This window comes from Arachis ipaensis, chromosome B5 (genome assembly GCF_059453495.1).
Source record: "Arachis ipaensis isolate K30076 ecotype BB chromosome B5, ASM5945349v1, whole genome shotgun sequence".
NCBI classification, from domain to species: Eukaryota; Viridiplantae; Streptophyta; class Magnoliopsida; order Fabales; family Fabaceae; genus Arachis; species Arachis ipaensis.
Window position 1 is genome coordinate 114,159,614 of NC_142440.1, and position 22,277 is coordinate 114,181,890.

At 39.2% G+C, this 22,277-nt stretch overlaps 1 non-coding gene across 1 annotated transcript; it reads right to left on the reverse strand.

Moving 5' to 3' along the window:
* Window positions 1–7,770: 7,770 nt before the first annotated feature.
* On the reverse strand, window positions 7,771–7,878 carry LOC148565426 (small nucleolar RNA R71). The gene has a single exon (XR_015883836.1). It is a non-coding gene; the product is annotated as a small nucleolar RNA R71 (small nucleolar RNA).
* Window positions 7,879–22,277: the final 14,399 nt, after the last annotated feature.

Sequence of the window (22,277 nt, forward strand, 5' to 3'; positions counted from 1 at the left end):
GTTGTGTGCTAGTAAAATAAAAATGAATTCACATAGAAAAATATATTAGTTATACATGGAGAAATTCACATAGATTTTATCAATAGAAAGGGTGTCTAATGAAATTTTCTTTTAGGAGTCAAATCAAACTCTAAATCTTTTTATCAATAGAAAGGGTGTCTAAAGTCTCCATTAAATCTAAATTACTGCTGATGCTAACTAAACTTCCAAATATATTAATACTCCTCCTTCTCCTTCTAAAGTTCAACATGAAGGAACAGGAGATTATAAGGGTCACACCTGAAATGGGATTGAATGAAGAAAGGGGTCTCCAGACTTGCCATATTCTTTGGCAGCAGATTCCTGAAGCAATCTCGACCACGGTTGCCCTTGTCCCACGTCACCAAAATTTAAAGCTTTCAATAAAACAATCCACCACATAGTAAGATATAAAGCATGAGCTTTCATATTAAGAATCAATGAAAAATTAAAAATTACAAGCAACATTAGAAGTACCAAATTATATCAAATCAAATGAAATAAAAGAAAAGGACATAATCATTATCAGAAGTGAATTGTTGAATAGCAAAACAGAACATTTATAATGTAAGAATGGAAACAAATAAATAATCATGGATTCACTTTTTTTTTTCTTTTTTGGAAGAATTAAAGCAAATTTGATATGGATAGGCAAGAATACTCACAGTTAGTGTTGCCAACTTCATGAACAAATAGAACAAATTATCAAGAATTTAAAGAATGTACTCTACAGAAGTGAATTTGATTGCTGCATTCACCTTCTCTAGTAAAATAAAGAAAAGAGAAAGGAATTTAAAACCTGCTGGATTGCTCCAAGAGATTTTCATTTAAAAACCAGAAGCAATGAAAAAAAATTGAAAGGATTTAACAATGACAACTAAATTTTTTATTTTTCTTTCTCTGAGCATGCAATTTACACAGATGTTAAGATGAACTCAAATTACTTACGATGACAAGGAATCTAGTTCACTTATAGTAACATGGAACATGTTGGTGAACTCAGTTATTCAAGGCAAGACCAAATACCAGAAATTGACATGACCAAGTGCACCAAAAGCTATGTAGAATTGATTTTCCATAAGATCCAATTATATTCTTGCAATTATATTATAGTACATACATGCATATAGAAAGCAAATCAGGCAAGTGTTTCAACTTTCAATTACCAAATCAAATATCAAAACATAACATAAGATCTCCTACTTCAGCAAACAAAAATACTCGGAAGGAATTATCTGCCTAATTTTATATTGCACAGATCTTCTATAATCCCAAAATTTAATAATATTTTCAAAATACACTGAAAGAAATTATTCATTATAAAAGAACAATGACACCCTTGAGAAGAAAGCAATATACTAGTAATTAGTTTACCTCTCTTGACCAGAAAACATATTTCACAGAAACACCATCAAAAATACCAGTTGATATGTTGTAACTATCAACATTATATAAGAATTACACTAATAGATAGGCAAACCTCATTAACAAGAATATATAATTACACAGCAAATTGTGGATATACATGTTAGGATGGGAGTAGTATATATTAGTAATTATTAGGAGAGACTGGTCAACAATTTCACCTCTGCAAATTGAGGAGTTATATGACAAATGAAGACAAAATAAGAGAAAAGAACAAATTGAGGTCAGTGTTGAGTGCTTGGTAGAGAGGGAAGCATGGCCACTTGTTTGAAGTTTCATGCTCCCAAGTGCACTTGAAGCATAGCAGCAGCACCAACCTCAAGGGGTTACAGTAATTATTATTATGTTTGTAATAAGATTTATTTTTAAATATTAACTTTAGTAAAAATTAATGAACTTCTCAGTAAGACTAAAATGAAAATAGTCATTGCATAAACAATTGCATCTAGGTTAAGATATACAATCACACGGACCTGATGGGGAGGTACTTGAAATGGGAACCGTAGAACACCTAAGAATATTAGACTTGGAATTAGTGGGCAGTTTCTGAACAGTGTCAGTGTACTTCCGGTTAAGTTGCACAAAGAAACCAAACAGCACAGCATGTCGCAGATATGACTGCCGCTCATTCTCCCATAGATATGGTTGATACCTTCACATATGAAATCAGATAAAAGAATCATTACCAGACCAACAGAAAGAAGGATACTACAAATTCTCTCGAGACAAGAAAACAAACAAAAACTACATTTCAACCTCCCATATTTAAACCATGGAGCCTAAGTATCTAGCAGTATCTGCTACCATATAAGCATTAAATGGTGGATGTTGCTTGACAAATCATGACATCTTCAAAATCAGGATTAGTAATTTAACAAATTTAGTTATCATAAACCATCTATTTATGGATTGTAAATTGCTTCCATCAAATATTATTTACAAGGCGAAAAAATGAAAAAACTTGAACAAAAGAATAAGAAAACTTACATAAGCCAGTCAATAGGATCAAGCCTCTGAGAAAGGCGGTTTAATAACTGATCTGAATGTTCTCTAATGGCTGAGGTCTTCGAACTTTGGTCCTGCTTCCTCCTGACAGATACTTTTGCCTTTGCGTTTCTATGTAATTCCCCAATCACATTTGAATCACCACCAGACAGTATATCAGTGGCAAATTTTACATCTAACAAAACTTGCAAGACTCCTTTTTCTGACAATTGATGAGCACCACTATCTTGAGAAGAAAGGAACTCCTCAAAGATACCAATCACCTATTTAATAAAATACAGTTACTGTACATATACGCATGCATATTCCTATGTATTGTTTGTATTCAGGTTCAGGTCCAACATATTATATGAAAAAATTTTACAGATCTCAAGACATGGAAAAAATATGCATAAAAACATAACAGATGATGAATTTTATCAGCACACTTTAAGATTAGAATAGCATAAATCACAGTTTCTTGTAATAACAGAGGGGAGAAGAATAGAACAGAGGAGGGAATGCCTCACCTCCAATTTCTTCTAACAAGGAAGAAAATAAAAAACCTAGAATTAAAGAAAAAGACGTAGTCATTGTTAGCATAGAACATGGCATATTTATTAATCATGAGTAAACAGAAGAAGATAATACAAATTTGTACACTAACCTAGATGCTCAATGAAGCTCGATGGAGATGGAGAAATCGCAGAACACAACTCGATGCCGTAGAAAACACTTGCGCAACAGATCTCATCAATGGAAGAGAAGCGTTGATGGAGGAGATCGCCGCCGAAGAAGATCGTCGGAGGAAACACTTGCGCAACAGATCCTCGTAGTTTTATGAAGTTTCTGCAACTTGATTTTCCATTTCAAATTTTTAGGTATTTTTCACAACAGTAGAAAGTTGAGAGAGAGAAAGAAGATCAACCTTGCTCTCACACAGAAATTGTAGCTGGAGGCGAACACGCCACCGGAGGAGAACCTTCTAGAGCAGATCGTCACTGGAGAGAGCACACAATCTCGTCAGAGGATAACGCCACTGAGAAGATCGCCACTGAGAATATCGTCGCCGGATTAGCCGCTGGAGTAGATCGTCAATGGAGCAACCGCTGGAGCAGATCGTCGTCGGAGTAGATGCTGGAGCAGATCGTCCCCGGAGTAGAGCACAGGTCTTTGTTTTTGGGTTTGGTGGCAACGCGCGTTAGGTTCAGGAATAATGGGTTTTCGGGTTAGGTGTTGGAGAAGTGTTTTATTTGGGCTTGTTTTTTCAAATGATGGGTTTTGATAATGGCGGTTAAAACCGCCAGAATCACCAAAATCGCTATTTTATACAAATTAATTATGGCAGCATTATAAAATGCCATAATATCTGAACATTATGGCAGGTCTTTAAAACCGCCGTAATATAAATGCCATTTTAAACTCTTTTTTTTGTAGTGAAATGGCGCGCTTCTAATTGCGTTGTAAAGTAGACATCCAGGGCTTTCCAGCAATATATAATAGTCCATATTTTGGCCAAGAATAGACGACGTAAACTGGCATTCAACGTCAGCTTTCTACCCAAATCTGGCGTCCAGCGCCAGAAAAGGAGCCAAAACCAGAGTTGAACGCCCAAACTGGCACAAAAGCTGGCGTTCAACTCCAAGAAGGACCTCTACACGTGCAACACTCAAGCTCAGCCCAAACACACACCAAGTGGGCCCAGAAAGTGGATTTATGCATCAATTACTTACTCATGTAAACCCTAGTAGCTAGTTTATTATAAATAGGACCCTTTACTATTGTATTAGACATCTGGGGATTACCTTATGATCCTTTGATCAGGTTTTGGGGGCTGGCCATCTCGGCCATGCCTGGACCTTTCACTTATGTATTTTTAACGGTAGAGTTTCTACACTCCATAGATTAAGGTGTGGAGCTCTGCTGTTCCTCAAAGATTAATGCAAAGTACTACTGTTTTCTATTCAACTCATCTTATTTCGCTTCTAAGATATCCATTCGCACCCAAAAACGTGATGAAGGTGATGATTATGTGTGACGCTCATCACCATTCTCCCCTATGAACACGTGCCTGACAAACACCTCCGTTCTACATGAAATAAGCTAGAATGAATATCTCTTAGATCTCCTAACCGGAATCTTGGTGGCGTAAGCTAGAATGATGGCAGCATTCAAGAGAATCCAGAAGGTCTAAACCTTGTCTGTGGTATTCCGAGTAGGATTCAATGATTGAATGACTGTGACGAGCTCCTAACTCGCGATTGCAGGGCGTTGAAAGGATAGTAAATCCTATTCCAGCATGATCGAGAACCGACAGATGAATAGCCGTGCCGTGACAGGGTGCGTGAGCATATTATTCACTGAGAGGATAAGATGAAGCCATTGGCAAGGGTGATGGCTCCAGACGATTAGCCGTGCCGTGACAGGGCATTGGATCATTTTCCCGAGAGATGACCGAAAGTAGCCATTGACAGTGGTGATGTATCACATAAAGCCAGCCATGGAAAGGAGTAAGACTGATTAAATGAAGATAGTAGGAAAGCAGAGGTTCAGAGGAACGAAAAGCATCTCCCTTCGCTTATTTGAAATTCCTACCAATGATTTACATAAGTACCTCTATCCCTATTCTATTATTTATTATTCGAAAACATCATTATCAATTTATATCTGCCTGACTAAGATTTGCAAGGTGACCATAGTTTGCTTCATACCAACAATCTCCGTGGGATTCGACCCTTACTCACGTAAGGTATTACTTGGACGACCCAGTGCACTTGCTGGTCAGTTGTATCGAAGTTGTGACAAATTATGAATGTGTAATCACGATTATGCGTACCAAGTTGCTCACGTGCCAGGAATAGTTTGAGCCTGGACATCACAATTTCGTGCACCAAGTTTTTGGCGCCGTTGCTGGGGATTGTTCGAGTTTGGACAACTGACGGTACATCCTGTTGCTCAGATTAGGTAATTTTCTTTTTGTTTTCTTTTCAAAAATTTTTCAAAAATCTTTCAAAAATTTTCTCCTGTGTTTTCAAAAAAAAAATTTAAAATAAAAATGTTTTCAAAAATTTTATTCAAAATTTTTAAGAATGAATTCTAGTGTTTCATGATGATTTGTTGGAGCCTGGCTGGTTGTAAGCCATGTCTAATTTTTGGACTGGGGTTTCAACTTACCATCACAAATGAAGAGATTCTCACACACTTAGTTGCTCTATACATGAAAAGTATCCATATCTGCTGAAGCTTGGCTGGCCATTGGCCATGTCTAGTGTTTTGGACTGAAGCTTTCATTAAAAGCTTGGCTGGCTAGTGAGCCATGTCTAATTCCTGGACTGAAGCTTTAGACTAACATGGCAAGATTCCTGGAATTCATATTAAAAATTTTGGAATCCTTATTTTTTCTTTTTCAATTAATTTTCGAAAAAAATACAAAAAAATTAGAAAATCATAAAAATCAAAAATATTTTTCTGTTTCTTGTTTGAGTCTTGAGTCATGTTATAAGTTTGGTGTCACTTGCATGTGCATCCTGCATTTTTCGAAAATTTCATGCATTCATAGTGTTCTTCATGATCTTCAAGTTGTTCTTGGTAAGTCTTCTTGTTTGATCTTGATGATTTTTTGTTTTGTGTTGTACAGTGTTTTTCATATGCATTCTTGAATTCTTAGTGTCTAAGCATTAAAGAATTCTAAGTTTGGTGTTTTACATGTTTTCTTTGCATTAAAAATTTTTCAAAAATATGTTCTTGATATTCATCATGACATTCAAAGTGTTCTTGGTGTTCATTTTGACATTCATAGCATCCTTGCATGCATTCATTGTTTTGATCTAAAAATTTCATGCATTGCATCTTTTTAGTGTTTTTCTCTTGCATCATAAAAATTCAAAAATCAAAAAAATATCTTTCCCATTTTCTCTCATCAAATTCGAAAATTTGGATTGACTTTTTCAAAAATTTTTAAAATCAAATTGTTTCTCATGAGTCAAATCAAATTTTCAATTTGAAAATCTTATCTTTTTCAAAATCTTTTTCAAAAATGAAATCTTTTTCAAAATTCTTAGTTATTTTCGAAAATTTCAAAAATATTTTTCAAAAATCTTTTTCTTATTTTTTATACCAAATTTTCGAAAATAACATAATCAATTAATGTTTTGATTCAAAAATTTGAAGTTTGTTACTTGCTTGTTAAGAAAGATTCAAACTTTAAATTCTAGAATCATATCTTGTGATTTCTTGTGAATCAAGTCATTAATTGAGATTTTAAAAATTAAATCTTTTTCAAAATTAGTTTCTAAAATATCTTCTTATCTTATCTTTTTCAAAAATATCTTTTCAAAATATCTTTTCTAACTTCCTAACTTCTTATCTTTTCAAAATTTGTTTCAACTAACTAACTAACTTTTTGTTTGTTTCTTATCTTTTTCAAAACCACCTAACTAACTCTCTCTGTAATTTTCGAAAATATCTTCCCCCCTTTTTTCAAAATTTCTTTTTAATTAATTAATTATTTTAATTTCTAATTTTAATTTTTGAAAACTACTAACCTTTTTCAAAAATTATTTTCAAAAATCACGAACCCTTTTTCAAAAATAATTTTCGAAAAATTCTCTCTCTCTCATCTTATTCTATTTATTTATTCATCTACTAACATCTCATCTCACATCTCTGCCATCCTCACAGTTGTGTTTCTTTCTTTACATCACACTCTTTCTCCCCCTCTTTTCTTCCACTCACAAAGGGATCCCTATACTGTGGTATAAAGGATCCATATTATTATTATTATTTTTTCTGTGCCCTCTTCTTTGTCATATGAGCAGGAGCAAGGATAAGAACATTCTTGTGGAAGCAGATCCAGAACCTGAAAGGACTCTAAAAAGGAAACTAAGAGAAGCTAAAAGACAACAATCCAAAGATAACCTTTCAGAAATTTTCGAACAGGCAGAGGAGATGGCAGCCGAAAATAATAATAATGTAAGGAAGATGCTTGGTGACTTTACTGCACCTAATTCCAATTTACATGGAAGAAGCATCTCCATTCCTGCCATTGGAGCAAACAACTTTGAGCTGAAACCTCAATTAGTTTCTCTGATGCAGCAGAACTGCAAGTTTCATGGACTTCCATCTGAAGATCCTTTTCAGTTCTTAACTGAATTCTTGTAGATATGTGATACTGTTAAGACTAATGGAGTAGATCCTGAAGTCTACAGGCTCATGCTTTTCCCTTTTGCTGTAAGAGACAGAGCTAGATTGTGGTTGGATTCTCAACCCAAAGATAGCCTGAACTCTTGGGATAAGCTGGTCACGGCTTTCTTAGCCAAGTACTTTCCTCCTCAAAAGCTGAGCAAGCTTAGAGCTGATGTTCAAACCTTCAGACAGAAAGAAGGTGAATCCCTCTATGAAGCTTGGGAAAGATACAAGCAGTTGACCAAAAAGTGTCCTTCTGACATGCTTTCAGAATGGACCATCCTGGATATATTCTATGATGGTTTATCTGAGCTATCAAAGATGTCACTGGAGAAGCTCAAGAAAACGCCTGCAGAAGCTCAAGAACTCATTGACATGGTTGCTAATAACCAGTTCATGTACACTTCTGAAAGGAATCCTGTGAGTAATGGGACGCCTATGAAGAAGGGAGTTCTTGAAGTTGATACTCTGAATGCCATATTGGCTCAGAATAAAATATTGACTCAGCAAGTCAATATGATCTCTCACAGTCTACATGGAATGCAAGCTGCATCCAACAGTACTCAAGAGGCTTCTTATGAAGAAGAAGCTTATGATCCTGAGAACCCTGCAATAGCAGAGGTGAATTACTTAGGTGAACCTTATGGAAACACCTATAACTCATCATGGAGAAATCATCCAAATTTCTCATGGAAGGATCAAAAGCCTCAACAAGGCTTTAATAATGGTGGAAGCAACAGGTTTAGCAATAGCAAGCCTTTTCCATCATCCACTCAGCAACAGATAGAGAACTCTAAACAAAATGCTTCTAATTTAGCAAATCTAGTCTCTGATCTATCTAAGGCCACTGTGAGTTTCATGAATGAAACCAGGTCTTCCATTAGAAATTTGGAAGCACAAGTAGGCCAGCTGAGTAAAAGGATCACTGAAATCCCTCCAAGTACTCTCCCAAGCAATACAGAAGAGAATCCAAAAGGAGAGTGCAAGGCCATTGACATAAGCACCATGGCCGAACCTGTGAGGAGAGGAGAGGACGTGAATCCCAAGGAGGAAGACCTCCTGGGACGTCCAGTGGTCAATAAGGAGCTTCCCTCTGAGGAACCAAAGGATTCTGAAGCTCATCTAGAGACCATAGAGATTCCATTGAACCTCCTTATACCCTTCATGAGCTCTGATGAGTATTCCTCTTCTGAAGAGAATGAGGATGTTACTGAATTCACAACTTATGAAATGGGCAGGATCTGGCGCTGAACGCCCAGAAAGAGCACAGTTCTAGCGTTCAGACGCCGGGAGCAGACAAGGAACTGGCGTCCAGTTTCACTCTAGCTTCTAACTCTGGCACTCAAGTTCCAGTGAGGGATCAGACACACACAAATACTGATAACAACCCCTCTAAAAAGGCTTCTTCAACCACTTCTGTAGGCAATAAACCTGCAGCAACTAAGGTTGAAGAATATAAAGCCAAGATAACTTATCCTCAAAAACTCCAGAAAGAGGAGCAGGATAAGCAATTTGCTCGCTTTGCAGATTACCTCAAGACTCTTGAAATAAAGATTCCATTTACAGAAGCACTTGAGCAAATACCTTCTTATGCCAAGTTCATGAAAGAGATCTTGAGTCATAAGAAGGATTGGAGAGAAACAGAAAGAGTTCTCCTCACTGAAGAATGCAGTGCAGTCATTCTGAAGAGCTTTCCTGAAAAGCTTAAAGACCCTGGGAGCTTTCTGATACCATGCATATTAGAAGATAATTGCACCAAGATAGCTTTATGCGATCTTGGGGCAAGCATCAACCTAATACCTGCATCCACTATCAGGAAGCTTGGCTTAACTGAAGAAGTTAAACCAACCCGGATATGTCTCCAACTTGCTGATGGTTCCACTAAATACCCATCAGGCGTGATTGAGGACATGATTGTCAAAGTTGGGCCATTCGCCTTTCCCACTAACTTTGTTGTGCTGGAAATGGAGGAGCACAAGAGTGCTACTCTCATTCTAGGAAGACCCTTCCTAGCAACTGGACGATCCCTCATTGACGTCCAACAAGGGGAAATAACCCTGAGAGTCAACGATGATGAGTTCAAGTTGAACGCTGTCAAAGCCATGCAGCATCCAGACACATCAACAGACTGCATGAAAGTTGATCTTATTGACTCTTTGGTAGAAGAGATCAACATGGCTGAGAGTCTCGAATCAGAGTTGGAAGACATCTTTAAAGATGTTCAGCCTGATTTGGAGGATTCAGGGGACATGAAAGAGCCTCTAAACTTTCTTCTGAAAGAGGAAAAACCTCCTAAACCCGAGCTTAAGCCACTACCACCATCCTTGAAATATGCATTTCTGGGAGAAGGTGACACTTTTCCAGTGATCATAAGCTCTGCTTTAAATTCACAGGAAGAGGAAGCACTTATTCAAGTGCTAAGGACACACAAGACAGCTCTTGGGTGGTCCATAGGTGACCTTAAGGGCATAAGCCCAGCTAGATGCATGCACAAAATCCTATTGGAGGATAATGCCAAACCAGTGGTTCAACCACAGAGGCGGCTAAATCCAGCCATGAAGGAAGTGGTACAGAAAGAGGTTACCAAGTTACTAGAGGCTGGGATTATTTATCCTATTTCTGATATCCCCTGGGTGAGCCCTATTCAAGTCGTCCCAAAAAAGGGAGGCATGACAGTGATTCATAATGAAAAAAATGAACTGGTTCCTACAAGAACAGTTACGGGGTGGCGCATGTGTATTGACTACAGAAGGCTCAATACAGCCACCAGAAAGGATCATTTTCCTTTACCATTCATAGACCAGATGCTAGAAAGACTAGCAGGTCATGATTATTACTGCTTTTTGGATGGCTACTCAAGTTATAACCAAATTGCAGTAGATCCCCAGGATCAAGAGAAAACAGCATTCACATGTCCATCCGGAGTGTTTGCTTATAGAAGGATGCCATTTGGGCTATGTAATGCGCCTGCAACCTTCCAGAGATGCATGCTCTCTATTTTCTCTGATATGGTGGAAAAAATTTCTGGAAGTCTTCATGGATGACTTCTCGGTATATGGAGACTCATTCAGCTCCTGTCTTGATCACCTGAAACTTTTTCTGAAAAGATGCCAAGAGACCAACCTAGTTTTAAACTGGAAAAAGTGTCAGTTTATGGTGACTGAAGGAATTGTTCTTGGGCATAAAATCTCAAACAAGGGAATAGAGGTGGATCAAGCAAAAATAGAGGTAATTGAAAAATTACCACCACCTGCCAATGTTAAGGCAATCAGAAGCTTTCTGGGGCATGCAGGATTCTATAGGAGGTTTATAAAGGATTTTTCAAAAATCGCAAAACCTCTAAGCAATCTGCTAGCAGATGACACGCCATTTGTGTTTGACACAGAGTGCCTGCAGGCGTTTGAAATGCTGAAAGCTAAGCTGGTCACAGCACCAGTCATTTCTGCACCAGACTGGACGTTACCATTTGAGCTAATGTGTGATGCCAGTGATCATGCCATTGGTGCAGTATTGGGACAGAGGCATGACAAGCTTCTGCACGTCATTTATTATGCTAGTCACATTTTAAATAATGCCCAGAAAAATTACACAACCACAGAAGAAGAATTACTTACAGTGGTTTATGCCATTGACAAGTTCAGATCATACCTAGTAGGATCAAAAGTGATTGTGTATACTGACCATGCTGCTCTTAAATATCTACTCACAAAGCAGGATTCAAATCCCAGGCTCATTAGATGGGTATTGCTTCTGCAAGAGTTTGATATAGAAATAAGAGACAGAAAAGGGACAGAGAACCAAGTGGCTGATCATCTGTCCCGGATAGAGCCAGTGGAAGGGACGTCCCTCCCCTTTCTTGAGATCTCTGAGACGTTTCCTGATGAGCATTTATTCGCCATTCAGGAAGCACCATGGTTTGCCGATATTGCAAACTATAAAGCTGCAAGGTTCATACCCAAGGAGTATAACAGGATACAAAAGAAGAAATTAATTACTGATGCAAAGTACTACATGTGGGATGAACCTTATCTCTTTAAGAGATGTGCAGACGGAATTATCCGTAGGTGTGTGCCTAGAGAAGAAGCACAGAGGATCCTGTGGCATTGCCACGGATCTCAATATGGAGGCCATTTCGGAGGTGAGCGAACAGCCACCAAGGTCCTCCAATGTGGCTTCTATTGGCCCACACTCTATAAAGATTCCCAAGAGTTTGTACGTAATTGTGACAGTTGCCAAAGAGCTGGTAATCTGCCTCATGGTTACGCCATGCCTCAACAAGGAATCTTGGAAATTGAGTTGTTTGACGTATGGGGAATTGACTTCATGGGACCTTTCCCACCATCATACTCAAACACTTATATTCTGGTGGCAGTTGACTATGTATCAAAATGGGTTGAGGCTATTGCCACACCCACCAATGATACTAAAACAGTGCTGAAGTTCCTCTAGAAACATATCTTTAGCAGGTTTGGTGTCCCTAGAATACTAATCAGTGATAGGGGCACTCACTTCTGCAATAAACAGCTTTACTCTGCCATGGTTCGGTATGGAATTCGCCACAAGGTGGCCACTCCATATCATCCACAAACCAATGGGCAAGCTGAAGTCTCTAACAGAGAATTAAAGAGAATCCTGGAACGGACAGTAAATACCCGTAGAAAGGATTGGGCACGGAGCTTGGATGATGCTCTGTGGGCTTACAGAACAGCATTCAAGACCCCTATAGGGACCTCTCCATACCAACTCGTGTATGGTAAGGCATGTCACCTACCCGTGGAACTGGAACATAAAGCCTACTTGGCAACCAGATTCCTAAACTTTGATGCCAAATTAGCAGGAGAAAAACGATTGCTCCAGCTAAATGAGCTAGAGGAATTCAGATTCACAGCTTTCGAAAATGCCAAGCTTTATAAAGAAAAATAAAAAAAATGGCATGACAGAAAGCTGTCATCTAGAATCTTTGAACCAGGACAGAAGGTCCTGTTGTTTAACTCTAGACTCAGGCTATTCCCCGGGAAACTGAAATCCCGGTGGAGGGGACCATACGTGATTACAAGTGTATCACCATATGGTTATGTGGAGCTTCAAGATATTGATTCTGATAAGAAGTTCATTGTCAATGGACAGAGAATCAAGCATTATCTTGAAGGCAACATTGAGCAAGAATGCTCAAGGCTGAAGCTAGATTAAAAGCTCAGCAAGGTCCAGCTAAAGACAATAAAGAAGCGCTTGCTGGGAGGCAACCCAGCCATGGGGCAACAATCCTCTAAGCATTTTGCCCTATTTCTATTTTTATTCTTATTTGTTTTGGCAACAAGGTAAATAATCATTTACAGAAGACCTCGGCACAAAAAACAGAGAAAAAGAGCTCACTGGCAAGAAAACGCCAGTAAAAGTATATTTTGGGTGTTCAACGCCAGTAATGGTAGCAATCTGGGCGTTCAACGCCCAAAATGGGCATCCACTGGGCGTTGAACGCCAGTAATGGTAGCAATCTAGGCGTTCAACGCCAGAAAGGGGCACCCACTGGGCATTGAACGCCAGTAATGGCAGCAGCTGGGCGTTGAACGCCCAGGAGAGCAGCATTTGGGCGCTGAACGCCCAAAACAGGCAGTATTTGGGCGTTCAAACGCCAGGACAGTAGGGAGGAGCCAAATTCATTTTTCCACACGTATTTCCATTTTAATTTCAAATTTTATGTTTCAATGCATGATCTTTACATGAACATGTTAAGAACCCTGATTTCTAAAACCCTTAATTTCTAAAAATCTCTCTTTCCAAATTCAATCCAAACTCTTTTCAAAACTTTTCTGAAAACAAATCTATCTTTTTCACTCAAAAATCTTTTCAACTAATCCATATCTTTTTCAAATCTCCATATTATCTTTTTCAAAATTCAGATTTATCTTTTTGAAAAATCTATCATATCTTTTCAAAATTAAACTATATCTTCTATCTTATCTTTTTCAACTCAATCTTTTTATCTTATCTTTTCCAATTTTTCGAAAACCCACCCCCCCATCCCTTTAAATTTGGGTTCAGCCTCCCTCCTCCTCCATCAACAATTGCACCTAGCTCTCCTTCTATCCCTCTCCTTTCTTTTCTTTTGCTTGAGGACAAGGAAACCTCTAAGTTTGGTGTGTTTATCCCAGATCACTAAGATCATGGCTCCTAAAGGAAAACAACCCACTCCAAGAGGCAAGAAAGAGAGCGTTCCAAAACCACTTTGGAATCAAGGGAAGTTCTTATCTAAAGAACATTCAGACCATTATCTTAAAGTAATGGGTCTGAGATCAGTGATCCCGGAAGTTAGATTCGATCTGAAAGAAGATGAATATCCGGAGATCCAGGAGCAAATTCGAATCAGGAACTGGGAAGTCCTAGCTAATCCTGAAACGAAAGTGGGAAGGAACATGGTCCAGGAGTTCTATGCTAATATGTGGCAAACTGACAAGCAAAAACTATCTGGAACTGCCTTCTATGAATTTCGGACCATGGTCAGAGGAAGATTGTTCATACCACCCCTGACAAGATCAGGGAGATCTTAAAGCTACCTCAGCTAAAGGATGATCCAGACTCCTTCAACAGGAGGATGATGAAAGCAGACATTGACCTGGATAGGATTCTAGAGGACATATGTATCCCTGGAGCCAGGTGGACCACCAACACACAGGGTGTCCCAAATCAACTCAAGAGACAGGATCTCAAACCAGTCGCCAGAGGATGGCTGGACTTCATTGGGCGTTCTCTGTTGCCTACTAGCAACCGTTCTGAAGTCACAGTTAAAAGAGCAGTGATGATCCATTGCATCATGATGGGAAAGGAAGTGGAGGTTCATCAGCTGATTTCAACTGAACTCTACAAAATTGCTAACAAAAATTCAAAAGAGGCCAGGTTGGCTTATCCAAACGTGATTTCTCTGCTCTGCAAGGACACTGGAGTAAGGATGGGAATAACTGAGTATATCCTAATTGAAAAGCCAATCACCAAAGCATCAATGGAAAAACAACAAGCACAGGAGGATCCCATCAAGAAGAGAGCACAGGAATTCCTCCCAGAAATCCCTCAATCTGAATACTTGGAGTATCTTGAGACGTCTGTTTCCAAGATACGGGAAGCTATGGAGCAAATAATAAAAGAACAGAAGGAACACAGTCAAATGCTGACCTATATGTTTAAAGAACAAGAGGAGCAGGGGCGTGACTTAAGGGAATTGAAGCGCCAAAAGTCTTCTCTTGTAGGACCAAGCACCCCAAGGATCAGAGGAACCCCCGTGCCCCCAGAATAAAGGTTGTTAATTTCCAATTTCTGCCTTAACTCTGTGACAGTGTCCATATAAAAGTTTACCTTAGGAGTCATATAGTAGTAATTAGTATCTATTTTGATTTTATCTCCAATTAAGCTATAATTTATTTTTCTCATCATCAGCAAACATGAATAAAGTAGTAGATCTTTTGAATAAGAGGCAATAAAATTTCGACTTTTAATAAGAGAAATTCTAATTAGTTAAATGTGGTGGCAATGCTGTCTGTCTTCTGAATGAATGCTTGAACAGTGCATATGTCTTTTGAATTTGTTGCTTAAGACTGTTAAATATGTTGGCTCTTGAAAGAATGATGAACATGAGACATGTCATTGATAATCTGAAAAATCATAAAAATGATTCTTGAAGCAAGAAAAAGCAGCAAAGAACAAAGCTTGCAAAAAAAAAAAAAAAGAAAAAGCAAGTAGAAAAAGCCAATAACCCTTAAAACCAAAAGGCAAGGGCAAATAAAAGGGATCCCAAGGCTTTGAGCATCAGTGGATAGGAGGGCCTAAAGGAATAAAATCTTGGTCTAAGTGGCTAAACCAAGCTGTCCCTAACCATGTGCTTGTGGCATGAAGGTGTCAAGTGAAAACTTGAGACTGAGCGGTTCAAGTCAAGATCCAAAGCGAAAAGAAGAGTGTGCTTAAGAACTCTGGACACCTCTAATTGGGGACTTTAGCAAAGCTGAGTCACAATCTGAAAAAGGTTCACCCAATTATGTGTCTGTGGCATTTATGTATCCGGTGGTAATACTGGAAAACAAAGTGCTTAAGGCCACGGCCAAGACTCATAAAGAAGCTGTGTTCAAGAATCATCACACTGAACTAAGAGAATCAATAACACTATCTAAATTCTAAGTTCCTATAGATGCCAATCACTCTGAGCTTCAATGGATAAAGTGAGATGCCAAAACTGTTCAGAAGCAAAAAGCTACTAGTCCCGCTCATCTAATTAGAATCTGAGCTTCAATCAAAAACTCTGAGATATTATTGCTTCTCAACCTATTAGTCTTCTATTTTATTTGTCTAGTTGCTTGAGGACAAGCAACAGTTTAAGTTTGGTGTTGTGATGAGCGGATATTTTATACGCTTTTTGGGGTTAATTTCATATAGTTTTGAGTATGTTTTAGTTAGTTTTTAGTCTATTTTCATTAGTTTTTAGGAAAAATTTATATTTCTGGACTTTACTATGAGTTGTGTGTTTTTCTGTAATTTCAGGTATTTTTCTGACTGAAATTGAGGGAGCTGAGCAAAAATCTGATTCAGGCTGAAAAAGGACTGCTGATGCTATTGGATTCTGACCTCCCTGCACTCAAAGTGGATTTTCTGGAGCTACAGAACTCAAAATGGCATGCTTCCAATTGCGTTGGAAAGTAGACATCCAGGGCTTTCCAGCAATATATAATAGTTCATACTTTGCACAAGGATAGATGACGTAAACTGGCGTTCAACGCCAGTTCTCTGCCCAATTCTGGCGTCCAGCGCCAGAAAAGGATCAAAAGCTGGAGTTGAACGCCCAAACTGGCACAAAAACTGGCGTTCAACTCCACAAATGGCCTCTGCACGTGACTTGCTTAAATCTCAGCCCCAGCACACACCAAGTGGGCCCAGAAGTGGATCTCTGCATCACCTATCATAGTCTACTCAATTTTTGTAAACCTAGGCTACTAGTTTAGTATTTAAACAACTTTTAGAGACTTATTTTGTATCTCATGACATTTTAGATCTAAACTTTGTATTCTCTGACGGCATGAGTCTCTAAACCCCATTGTTGGGGGTGAGGAGCTCTGCTGTGTCTCGATGAATTAATGCAAGTATTCCTGTTTTCCATTCAAACACGCTTGTTCCTATCTAAGATGTTCATTCGCACTTAACTGTGATGGAGGTGATGATCTGTGACACTCATCACCTTCCTCAAATCATGAACGTGTGCCTGACAACCACCTCCGTTCTATATACGATTGAATGAGTATCTCTTAGATTCCTTAATCAGAATCTCCGTGGTATAAGCTAGAACTGATGGCGGCATTCATGAGAATCCGGAAAGTCTAAACCTTGTCTTTGGTATTCCGAGTAGGATTCAAGGATTGAATGACTGTGACGAGCTTCAAACTCCTGAAGGCTGGGCGTTAGTGACAGACGCAAAAGGATAGTAAATCCTATTCCAACCGGATCGAGAACCAACCGGTGATTAGCCGTGCTGTGACAGAGCGCGTGAGCGTAGTTTTCACTGGAAGGATGGAAGGTAGCCATTGACAACGGTGATCCACCAACACATAGCTTGCCATAGGAGGACGTGCGTGCGTGAATAAGAAGACAGAGGAAAGCAGAGATTCAGAAGACAAAGCATCTCCAAAACTCCAACATATTCTCCATTACTGCATAACAAGTAATCTTTAATCCATGCTCTATTGTTTATTTGCAATTCAACTGATAAACATAATTGACTTCCTGACTAAGATTTACAAGATAACCATAGATTGCTTCAAACCAACAATCTCCGTGGGATTCGACCCTTACTCACGTGAGGTATTACTTGGACGACCCAGTGCACTTGCTGGTCAGTGGTACGAGTTGTGAAAAGTGTGATTCATAATTCTCAAACAAGGGAATAGAGGTGGATCAAGCAAAAATAGAGGTAATTGAAAAATTACCACCACCTGCCAATGTTAAGGCAATCAGAAGCTTTCTGGGGCATGCAGGATTCTATAGGAGGTTTATAAAGGATTTTTCAAAAATCGCAAAACCTCTAAGCAATCTGCTAGCTGCTGACACGCCATTTGTGTTTAACACAAAGTGCCTGCAGGCGTTTGAAACGCTGAAAGCTAAGCTGGTCACAGCACCAGTCATTTCTGCACCAGACTGGACATTACCATTTGAGCTAATGTGTGATGCCAGTGATCATGCCATTGGTGCAGTATTGGGACAGAGGCATGACAAGCTTCTGCATGTCATTTATTATGCCAGTCGCGTTCTAAATGATGCCCAGAAAAATTACACAACCACAGAAAAAGAACTACTTGCAGTGGTTTACGCCATTGACAAGTTCAGATCATACTTAGTAGGATCAAAAGTGATTGTGTATACTGACCATGCTGCTCTTAAATATCTACTCACAAAGCAGGATTCAAAACCCAGGCTCATCAGATGGGTATTGCTTCTGCAAGAGTTTGATATAAAAATAAGAGACAGAAAAGGGACAGAGAACCAAGTGGCTGATCATCTGTCCCGAATAGAGCCAGTGGAAGGGACGTCCCTCCCTTCTCTTGAGATCTCTGAGACGTTTCCTGATGAGCATTTATTCGCCATTCAGGAAGCACCATGGTTTGCCGATATTGCAAACTATAAAGCTGCAAGGTTCATACCCAAGGAGTACAACAGGATACAAAAGAAGAAATTAATTACTGATGCAAAGTACTACTTGTGGGATGAACCTTATCTCTTTAAGAGATGTGCAGACGGAATTATCCGTAGGTGTGTGCCTAGAGAAGAAGCACAGAGGATCTTGTGGCATTGCCACAGATCTCAATATGGAGGCCATTTTGGAGGTGAGCGAACAGCCACCAAGGTCCTCCAATGTGGCTTCTATTGGCCCACACTCTATAAAGATTCCCGAGAGTTTGTACGTAATTGTGACAGTTGCCAAAGAGCTGGTAACCTGCCTCATGGTTACGCCATGCCTCAACAAGGAATCTTGGAAATTGAGTTGTTTGACGTATGGGGAATTGACTTCATGGGACCTTTCCCACTATCATACTCAAACACTTATATTCTGGTGGCAGTTGACTATGTATCAAAATGGGTTGAGGCTATTGCCACACCCACCAATGATACTAAAACAGTGCTGAAGTTCCTCCAGAAACATATCTTTAGCAGGTTTGGTGTCTCTAGAGTACTAATCAGTGATGGGGGCACTCACTTCTGCAATAAACAGCTTTACTCTGCCATGGTTCGGTATGGAATTCGCCACAAGGTGGCCACTCCATATCATCCACAAACCAATGGGTAAGCTGAAGTCTCTAACAGAGAATTAAAGAGAATCCTGGAACGGACAGTAAACACCCGTAGAAAGGATTGGGCACGGAGCCTGGATGATGCTCTGTGGGCTTACAAGACAGCATTCAAGACCCCCATAGGGACATCTCCATACCAACTCGTGTATGGTAAGGCATGTCACCTGCCCGTGGAACTGGAACATAAGGCCTATTGGGCAACCAGATTCCTAAACTTTGATGCCAAATTAGCAGGAGAAAAAGGATTGCTCCAGCTAAATGAGCTAGAGGAATTCAGATTCACAGCTTTCGAAAATGCGAAGCTTTATAAAGAAAAATAAAAAAAATGGCATGACAGAAAGCTGTCATCTAGATATTTTGAACTAGGACAGAAGGTCCTGTTGTTTAACTCTAGACTCAGGCTATTCCCCAGGAAACTGAAATCCCGGTGGAGGGGACCATACGTGATTACAAGTGTGTCACCATATGGTTATGTGGAGCTTCAAGATATTGATTCTGATAAGAAGTTCATTGTCAATGGACAGAGAATCAAGCATTATCTTGAAGGCAACATTGAGCAAGAATGCTCAAGGCTGAAGCTAGATTAAAAGCTCAGCAAGGTCCAGCTAAAGACAATAAAGAAGCGCTTGCTGGGAGGCAACCCAGCCATGGGGCAACAATCCTCTAAGAATTTTTGCCCTATTTCTATTTTTATTTTTATTTGTTTATATAGAGTTCATTGATAACAAGGTAAATAATCATTTACAGAAGACCTTGGCACACAAAACAGAGAAAAAGATCTCACTGGCAAGAAAACGCCAGTAAAAGTGCATTTTGGGGGTTCAACGCCCAAAATGGGCATCCACTGGGCGCTGAACGCCAGTGATGGTAGCAGCTGGGCGTTCAACGCCAGAAAGGGGCACCCACTGGGCGTTGAATGCCAGTAATGGCAGCAGCTGGGCGTTGAACGCCCAGGAGAGCAGCATTTGGGCGCTGAAAGGCCAAAAAAGGCAGTGTTTGGGCGTTCAAACGCCAGGACAGCAGGGAGGAGCCAAATTCATTTTTCCACACGTATTTCCATTTTAATTTCAAATTTTATGTTTCAATGCATGATTTTTACATAAACATGTTAAGAACCCTAATTTCTAAAAATCCCTCTTTCCAAATTCAATCCAAACTCTTTTCAAAACTTTTCTGAAAACAAATCTATCTTTTTCACTCAAAAATCTTTTCAACTAATCGATATCTTTTTCAAATCTCCATATTATCTTTTTCAAAATTCAGATTTATCTTTTTCAAAATTCAGATTTATCTTTTTCAAAAATCTATCATATCTTTTCAAAATTAAACTATATCTTCTATCTTATCTTTTTTAACTTAATCTTCTTATCTTATCTTTTCCAATTTTTTGAAAAAACCACCCCCCATCCCTTTTATATTTGGGTTCGGCCTCCCTCCTCCTCCATCAACAATTGCACCTAGCTCTCCTTCTATCCCTCTCCTTTCTTTTCTTTTGCTTGAGGACAAGCATAGCAAACCTCTAAGTTTGGTGTGTTTATCCGAGATCACTAAGATCATGGCTCCTAAAGGAAAACAACCCACTCCAAGAGGCAAGAAAGAGAGCGTTCCAAAACCACTTTGGAATCAAGGGAAGTTCTTATCTAAAGAACATTCAGACCATTATCTTAAAGTAATGGGTCTGAGATCAGTGATCCCGGAAGTTAGATTCGATCTAAAAGAAGATGAATATCCGGAGATCCAGGAGCAAATTCGAATCAGGAACTGGGAAGTCCTAGCTAATCCTGAAACGAAAGTGGGAAGGAACATGGTCCAGGAGTTCTATGCTAATATGTGGCAGACTGACAAGCAAAAACTATCTGGAACTGCCTTCTATGAATTTCGGACCATGGTCAGAGGGAAGATTGTTCATACCACCCCTGACAAGATCAGAGAGATCTTAAAGCTACCTCAGCTAAAGGATGATCCAGACTCCTTCAACAGGAGGATGATGAGAGCAGACATTGACCTGGATAAGATTCTAGAGGACATATGTATCCCTGGAGCCAGGTGGACCACCAATACAAAGGGTGTCCCAAATCAACTCAAGAGAGAGGATCTCAAACCAGTCGCCAGAGGATGGCTGGACTTCATTGGGCGTTCTCTGTTGCCTACTAGAAACCGTTCTGAAGTCACAGTTAAAAGAGCAGTGATGATCCATTGCATCATGATGGAAAAGGAAGTGGAGGTTCATCAGCTGATTTCAACTGAACTCTACAAGATTGCTAACAAAAATTCAAAAGAGGCCAGGTTGGCTTATCCAAACGTGATTTCTCTGCTCTGCAAGGACACTGGAGTAAGGATGGGAATAACTGAGTATATCCTAATTGAAAAGCCAATCACCAAAGCATCAATGGAAAAACAACAAGCACAGGAGGATCCCATCAAAAAGAGAGCACAGGAATTCCTCCCAGAGATCCCTCAAGCTGAATACTGGGAGTATATTGAGACGTCTGTTACCAAGATACGGGAAGCTATGGAGCAAATAATAAAAGAACAGAAGGAACACAGTCAAATGCTGACCTATATGTTTAAAGAACAAGAGGAGCAAGGGCGTGACTTAAGAGAATTGAAGCGCCAAAAGTCTTCTCTTGTAGGACCAAGCACCCCAAGGATCAGAGGAACCCCCATTCCCCCAGAATAAAGGTTGTTAATTTCCAATTTCTGCCTTAACTCTGTGACAGTGTCCTTATAGAAGTTTACCTTAGGAGTCATATAGTAGTAATTAGTATCTATTTTGATTTTATCTCCAATTAAGCTATAGTTTATTTTTCTCATCATCAGCAAACATGAATAAAGTAGTAGATCTTTTGAATAAGAGGCAATAAAATTTCGAGTTTTAATAAGAGAAATTCTAATTAGTTAAATGTGGTGGCAATGCTTTCTGTCTTCTGAATGAATGCTTGAACAGTGCATATGTCTTTTGAATTTGTTGCTTAAGACTGTTAAATATGTTGGCTCTTGAAAGAATGATGAACATGAGACATGTTATTGATAATCTGAAAAATCATAAAAATGATTCTTGGAGCAAGAAAAAGCAGCAAAGAACAAAGCTTGCAGAAAACAAAAAAAAAAAGCGAAAAAAAATATAGAAAGAAAAAGAAAAAGCAAGCAGAAAAAGCCAAAAACTCTTAAAACCAAGAGGCAAGAGCAAAGAGCCAATAGCCCTTAAAACCAAAAGGCAAGGGTAATGAAAAGGATCCCAATGCTTTGAGCATCAGTGGATAGGAGGGCCACGAAGGAATAAAATCCTGGCCTAAGCGGCTAAACCAAGCTGTCCCTAACCATGTGCTTGTGGCGTGAAGGTGTCAA